Source organism: Salmo salar, unplaced genomic scaffold (assembly GCF_905237065.1).
Source record: "Salmo salar unplaced genomic scaffold, Ssal_v3.1, whole genome shotgun sequence".
NCBI classification, from domain to species: Eukaryota; Metazoa; Chordata; class Actinopteri; order Salmoniformes; family Salmonidae; genus Salmo; species Salmo salar.
In genome coordinates this window covers 9,464-17,500 of record NW_025548626.1, presented here as the reverse complement: position 1 = coordinate 17,500, position 8,037 = coordinate 9,464, and positions in this window count along the sequence as shown.

Here is an 8,037-nt window from a genome sequence, read left to right as displayed (position 1 = left end):
GTTTGTTGGAGAAATATAGAGAACAGCTGCTTCCTGAGGTATCTTTACCTGAAAATACACTTGGCAGACAAAACATTAGGAACACCTGCTCTCTCCATGACACAGACTGACCAGGTGAATCCAGGTGAAAAGCTCTGATCCCTTATTGACGTCACCTGTTAAATCCACTTCAAATCAGTGTAGATGAAGGGGAGGAGACAGGTTACAGAAGGATTTTGAGACATGGATTGTGTATGTGTGTCATTCAGAGGGTGAATGGGCAAGACAAAGATTGAAGTACCTTTGAACAAGGTACGGTAATAACCCAGGTGCACCTGTTTGAGTGTGTCCAGCACTGCAACGATATAGTTTCCTGTGTGAATCAAGAATTGTCCACCACCCCAAAAGGACATCCAGCCAACGGGCCAAGGCCAGTGGTTGAAAACGGGTCGTTGATTAAAAGATGTCAAACGGAGACTGACGCTAACTGTGCAGATCAACAGACGGGCCACAGTCAGTACAACTCAACTCAAATCAAATGTATTTATATAGCCCTTCGTACATCAGCTGATATCTCAAAGTGCTGTACAGAAACCCAGCCTAAAAACCCCCCCCAAACAGCAAGCAATGCATGTGAAAGAAGCACAACTGACAGTCCTGTTCAACACTGGTGGCCCAAAGACGCCATAAAAAAAGGGATGTACAACTCATCAGCCACTTCCTTCAGCAAATAACACACAAACTGTGGTTGCAGTGGGGCTAAAGGACCGAAAACACTGGGAAAAAAAACAAAAACACATTTCCTGGTCTGATGGACCCCGGGTCCTGCTGATGGGAGGACTAGGGTATAGAGAAAACACACGTGCATCCATCATGCCACGTGTGTCACGTCCTGACCAATAGTAAGAAGTTATTTTCTATGGTAGAGTAGGTCAGGGCGTAACGGGGGGGGGGGTGTTGTGTTTTTCTATGTTTTCTATTTCTATGTTCTTAGGTTCTAGTTTTTGTATTTCTATGTTGGCTTGTTTGGGATGATCTCCAATTGGAGGCAGCTGGTCCTCGTTGTCTCTAATTGGAGATCATACTTAAGTAGGGTGGTTTTTCTTCCTGGGTTTTTTTTGTGGGTGAATATATTTTGAGTAGTGTTTGTTTTCTCTCTCTGCGTCACGGTTTGTTGTTTTTGTCATATTCAGTTATTTATGTTTTTGTAAAGTTTCACGGATTTAATAAAATTGTGGAACTACAACCCCGCTGCCCATTGGTCCGCTCCTTTAGACAACCGTGACAAACATGTCAACATTACAGGCTGGTTGTGACGGCGTGTTTTCAGGGCAGACAATTGGGCCTCCTTGATAAAAGTGGAACAACGGGTTTTTTTGGGGGGAATTCCACAGGATCTCTGAACATCATTTCCCCCAATCAGGTGCCTCCCTTCATGGCAGCAGTGTTCCCCCCCCCCAGCATCCCCTCCATCTGTGAATTCATGTTTTTTTCCCTTCTTTCCCTCAGGAGGATAATCTCACAAGGCTACGACTATACAGGAATGGTTCCAATAAAGACGACAGTGAATTCTGGTAACTGCAGTGACCCGTCCGGTCACCAGGTCTCAATCCAATTGATTATCTGTGGGATGAGACGGAACGAGCTATTCGGACGTAAAGATCCACTAGCCTGCCAACTTGTGGGAAGCATTGGAGTCAACACGGGACAGTATCCCTGTGGAACACTTTCGACACCTTGTAGAGTTCATGTCTCGACGAATTGAGGCTGTTCTGAGGGTAAAAGGCTGAGGGTAAAACTCAATATTAGGAAGGTGTTCCTAATGTTTTGTACATTGTGTACATTATCTAAGTCGAGTGTTTTATTTGTAATAAAAATGTTAGATTTTTTTTCTCTACCACTTTGAGTTTTGTGTAGATTGTTGACCAAAAATGACAATTCAATCCCATTTTATTTCCTCGTTGTAACGACAAAATGTGTAGAAAGTCAAGTGGGTGTGAATACATTGTGAAGGCACTAATATATTATCAAAAAGGTAGGTCTTATTTACTTTGAAGAACTACTAAAATAGTGTTTAGTTTTTGTTGTCAGACAGCATAGGAAACAGTTAGAGTTTAATGGCTGTGATTGGAGGAACCTGAGGATGGATCAACAACATTGTAGTTACTCCACAATACTAACCTAAATGACATAATGAAAAGTAGGAAGCCTGAAAAGAATAAAAAAAAAAATAATATTCCAAAACATGCTTCCTGTTTACAACAAAGCACTTTAAGTAATATTACATAAAAACGTGGCAAAGAAATGAACATTATGTCCTGAATTATAAAGCGTTATGTTGTGGGGGGAAAATCCAACAACATCACTGAGTACCACTCTTCACATTTTCAAGCATCATGTTATGGGTATGCTAGTCATCAACAAGGGAGTTTTTCAGGATAAAAAAAAGAAAAGGGACTGTAGGTCAAATCCTGGAGGAAAACCTGGTTCAGTCTGCTTTCCAACAGACACCGGGAGATGACTTCACCTTTCAGCAGGACTATAACCTATGTCATGACGTTGGCCTCTTTGAGTACAGGGAGGACAGTTGACCCCCAACCTACCTTCCCCCCACCCTGGCCCTGTGTGTAAAGGGTTGTAAAAACTCTAAGAGGAGAATCTCTTGCCACATGGCCCATAGAGAGACACAGTAAATTCTTCCAACTCACAGAATTGGGGAGCCAAGCGACATTTGTGTTCTGGAGAAGGTATGAAAGATTGGTGCAGAATCCAGCTACGAACTGGTCCGCTTGGTACAATTTTGTGATACTCAGAAGAGACAATATAGCCATATTACCATAAAACGGTTTATATAATAGCCTCAGCGATGAGACTTGCATCCACATGGTTGTATAGAATGTATTAATAAGGATAAAGCTATTTGTAATACATTGAGATGCTATTGTACTGATGTTAATGTGATAGAATTATATTTCTGTACCAAGCTTAACTCAGTCATGGGCACGCCCCCAGGGACACAGACAGGAACAGGCGTCATTTGACAAGCCTGTTCTATGTTCACTATAAAAAAAACACCTGACTTACTAGTCTAACAGACCCCGGCCTCCACTCCATTGCGAGTTGGCCAATAGGTTTGACCATCCAATTCCTCTACTGAAAGTGAACTATACCACGTGGTTAACTTTTAGACTATTGATACCGACAGAATAAGAACAAGTCTTTGATGTAAATTATATCATTGAACGCGAAGACCAACGAAACATCCATTCTATGACGACATTAATGAATGTCGCTTTGAAAGATCCATTCTAACCGAGAGAGAGAGAGAGAGAGAGAGAGAGAGAGAGAGAGAGAGAGAGAACTCTCCAACAGAACGACTCTTCAACAAGGATCACGACGACACACTGAGCGTATTGATTGCAATTGTTCTCGAATGAGTGAGCGTTCATATGCAAAGGATTAGCATATCAATTGTTAATATCAATGAACTCTGTGTGCATCCTCAGCTGACCTTTTATGACCCATTGTTGGACAAGACACCAGCCATGCCTGTTTAGACCACTAGGGCACATTACTCTACCAATTCTTTGTGATGATAATTACTGTTTGTATACTTTATGTGAATTACTTAGTTTAGTAAATAAATGATTTTAAGACAATTGATGTATGGATGATTTTAGTAAAGACTGGGTTCGTGCAGATACAACAATTTCGACGTTTGGAATGAGACTGGACTAGAGATAAAATACACCATTTAAACCAGAAGATAATCGGCCTATACTATAATATAATATAATATTAGAATATAGGAAAGTTATATTAGGAAAATTATAGCTTTGTAATCTGAATATTTTCCTTGGTGCCCCGATCTCCTAGTTAATTACAATTAAACGATTAATCAGTTTAATCGCGTGATAATAATTACAGGGAGCTAATTGATAAACATGTCTTCAGTTTAATGGTAACCCCAAAGACACGACACCTACAACACAAGGACAAATCTACACTGGAGTTACTCACCAAGAAGACAGTGAATGTTCCCCGAGTGGCCGAGTTACAGATTTGACTGTTCAACAACCAGCTTGAAGAATTTGAATAATGAGCTAATATTGTACAAATCCAGGTGTGCAAATCTCTTAGAGACTCACCCAAGAAGACCCCCAGCTGTAATGACTCTTAGAGACTTACCCAAGAAGACTCCCAGCTGTAATGACTCTTAGAGACTCACCCAGAAAGACTCCCAACTGTAAAGACTCTTAGAGACTCACCCAGAAAGACTCCCAGCTGTAAAGACTCTTAGAGACTCACCCAAGAAGACTCCCAACTGTAATCGCTGCCAAGGCGTTTCTAACATGTATTGACTCCGGGAGGTGAATACTAATGTAATCGAGTGTTTTATTTGAAATTAATTTGTAATAAAAATGTTAGATTTTTTTTTTCTCTACCACTTTGAGAGAGTATTTTGTGTAGATTGTTGACCAAAAATGACAATTCAATCCCATTTTATTTCCTCGTTGTAACGACAAAATGTGTTTTATTAGTTGATTTTATGTGTTACAGCGTTCAACACACACAATGCAAAAGGGCATTTGATGTAAAAAAATTTAAAAAAATGAAAAATAAGTAATTGAAACTGAAAATCAGAAAGTATTAAATCACTCAGCATTAGTAGTCGGCCTGGAACACACCCGTAATCTGACAGGACTACGACACAGGCTTGGTAGTCGGCCTGGAACACACCCGTAATCTGACAGGACTACGACACAGGCTTGGTAGTCGGCCTGGAACACACCCGTAATCTGACAGGACTACGACACAGGCTTGGTAGTCGGCCTGGAACACACCCGTAATCTGACAGGACTACGACACAGGCTTGGTAGTCGGCCTGGAACACATGTCAAAAATGTTATAAAATGATTTGCATTTTAATGAGGGAAATAAGTATTTGACCCCCTCTCAATCAGAAAGAATTCTGGCTCCCAGGTGTCTTTTATACAGGTAACGAGCTGAGATTAGGAGCACACTCTTAAAGGGAGAATGTGTGTGTGTGTGAGTTCTAGAACGCGTGTGAGAGTTCTAGAATGCGTGTGTGTGAGTTCTAGAATGTGCGTGTGTGAGTTCTAGAATGCGTGTGAGAGTTCTAGAATGCGTGTGTGAGTTCTAGAATGCGCGTGTGTGAGTTCTAGAATGTGCGTGTGTGAGTTCTAGAATGCGTGTGTGAGTTCTAGAATGCGTGTGAGAGGTCTAGAATGCGTGTGTGAGTTCTAGAATGCGTGTGAGAGGTCTAGAATGCGTGTGTGAGTTCTAGAATGCGTGTGAGAGGTCTAGAATGCGTGTGAGAGGTCTAGAATGCGTGTGTGAGTTCTAGAATGCGTGTGTGAGTTCTAGAATGCGTGTGAGAGGTCTAGAATGCGTGTGTGAGTTCTAGAATGCGTGTGAGAGGTCTAGAATGCGTGTGTGAGTTCTAGAATGCGTGTGAGAGGTCTAGAATGCGTGTGTGAGTTCTAGAATGCGTGTGTGAGTTCTAGAATGCGTGTGTGAGTTCTAGAATGCGTGTGTGAGTTCTAGAATGCGTGTGAGAGGTCTAGAATGCGTGTGTGAGTTCTAGAATGCGTGTGAGAGGTCTAGAATGCGTGTGTGAGTTCTAGAATGCGTGTGTGAGTTCTAGAATGCGTGTGAGTTCTAGAATGCGTGTGAGAGGTCTAGAATGCGTGTGTGAGTTCTAGAATGCGTGTGAGAGGTCTAGAATGCGTGTGGAGTTCTAGAATGCGTGTGTGAGTTCTGGAAGAAGAATGTGGAAAGGGAATCTTGATCAGGAAGTCACACCAGCGCTGGTCTTTGTGTTACTCAGGCTTGGACAGCAGGTTATTCTTCTGGGGCTGGAAGAAGTCCTCTACGATGGCATTAACCAGGTCATCCAACTCCTTCTGTAAACCTTTAACATCACTGACACACAGAGACAGATGGAGGAGGGTTAGAGAGATGGAGGAGGAGGAGAGAGATGGAGGAGAGATGGAGGATAGGATAGCGATGGGAGGGATGGAGGAGGAGAGAGATGGGAGGGATGAGGAGGAGAGAGAGAGATGAGAAATGGAGGAGGGGTGAGAGAGATGGAAAGAGTAAAGTTTCACATCTGCAACAGCACTGCTGTGTGTGTATCAGTGTAGTATATAGTGTGTTTTCTACCTGTTGTCGAAGGCAGCACACAGCTCAGTGTAGTATATAGTGTGTTTCTACCTGTTGCCGGGGCAGCACACAGCTCAGTGTAGTATATAGTGTGTTTCTACCTGTTGCCGGGGGCAGCACACAGCTCAGTGTAGTATATAGTGTGTTTCTACCTGTTGCCGGGGCAGCCCACAGCTCAGTGTAGTATATAGTGTGTTTCTACCTGTTGCCGGGGCAGCACACAGCTCAGTGTAGTATATAGTGTGTTTCTACCTGTTGCCGGGGCAGCCCACAGCTCAGTGTAGTATATAGTGTGTTTCTACCTGTTGCCGGGGCAGCACACAGCTCAGTGTAGTATATAGTGTGTTTCTACCTGTTGCCGGGGGCAGCACACAGCTCAGTGTAGTATATAGTGTGTTTCTACCTGTTGCCGGGGCAGCACACAGCTCAGTGTAGTATATAGTGTGTTTCTACCTGTTGCCGGGGGCAGCACACAGCTCAGTGTAGTATATAGTGTGTTTCTACCTGTTGCCGGGGGCAGCACACAGCTCAGTGTAGTATATAGTGTGTTTCTACCTGTTGCGGGGCAGCACACAGCTCAGTGTAGTATATAGTGTGTTTCTACCTGTTGCCGGGGCAGCGCACAGCTCAGTGTAGTATATAGTGTGTTTCTACCTGTTGCCGGGGGGCAGCACACAGCTCAGTGTAGTATATAGTGTGTTTCTACCTGTTGCCGGGGCAGCACACAGCTCAGTGTAGTATATAGTGTGTTTCTACCTGTTGCCGGGGGCAGCACACAGCTCAGTGTAGTATATAGTGTGTTTCTACCTGTTGCCGGGGGGCAGCCCACAGCTCAGTGTAGTATATAGTGTGTTTCTACCTGTTGCCGGGGCAGCACACAGCTCAGTGTAGTATATAGTGTGTTTCTACCTGTTGCCGGGGGCAGCACACAGCTCAGTGTAGTATATAGTGTGTTTCTACCTGTTGCGGGGGCAGCGCACAGCTCAGTGTAGTATCTAGTGTGTTTCTACCTGTTGCCGGAGGCACACAGAGCTCAGTGTAGTATATAGTGTGTTTCTACCTGTTGCCGGGGGCAGCACACAGCTCAGTGTAGTATATATTGTGTTTCTACCTGTTGCCGGGGGCAGCACACAGCTCAGTGTAGTATATAGTGTGTTTCTACCTGTTGCTGGGGGCAGCACACAGCTCAGTGTAGTATATAGTGTGTTTCTACCTGTTGTCGGGGGCAGCACACAGCTCAGTGTAGTATATAGTGTGTTTCTACCTGTTGCCGGGGCAGCACACAGCTCAGTGTAGTATATAGTGTGTTTCTACCTGTTGCCGGGGCAGCGCACAGCTCAGTGTAGTATCTAGTGTGTTTCTACCTGTTGTCGGGGCAGCACAGAGCTCAGTGTAGTATATAGTGTGTTTCTACCTGTTGCTGGGGCAGCACACAGCTCAGTGTAGTATATATTGTGTTTCTACCTGTTGCCGGGGCAGCACACAGCTCAGTGTAGTATATAGTGTGTTTCTACCTGTTGCCGGGGGCAGCACACAGCTCAGTGTAGTATATAGTGTGTTTTCTACCTGTTGCCGGGGGCAGCACACAGCTCAGTGTAGTATATAGTGTGTTTCTACCTGTTGCCGGGGGCAGCACACAGCTCAGTGTAGTATATAGTGTGTTTCTACCTGTTGCCGGGGCAGCACACAGCTCAGTGTAGTATATAGTGTGTTTCTACCTGTTGCCGGAGCAGCACACAGCTCAGTGTAGTACTTGATCTTGGGTTCCGTTCCGCTGGTCCTCATGGTGGCCACGCCCCGTTAGGAGAAACTAAAGGTTATCATCTGACTACTGGGGAGGAGGGGAGGACCTGGGGGAGAGGTTAAAGGTTA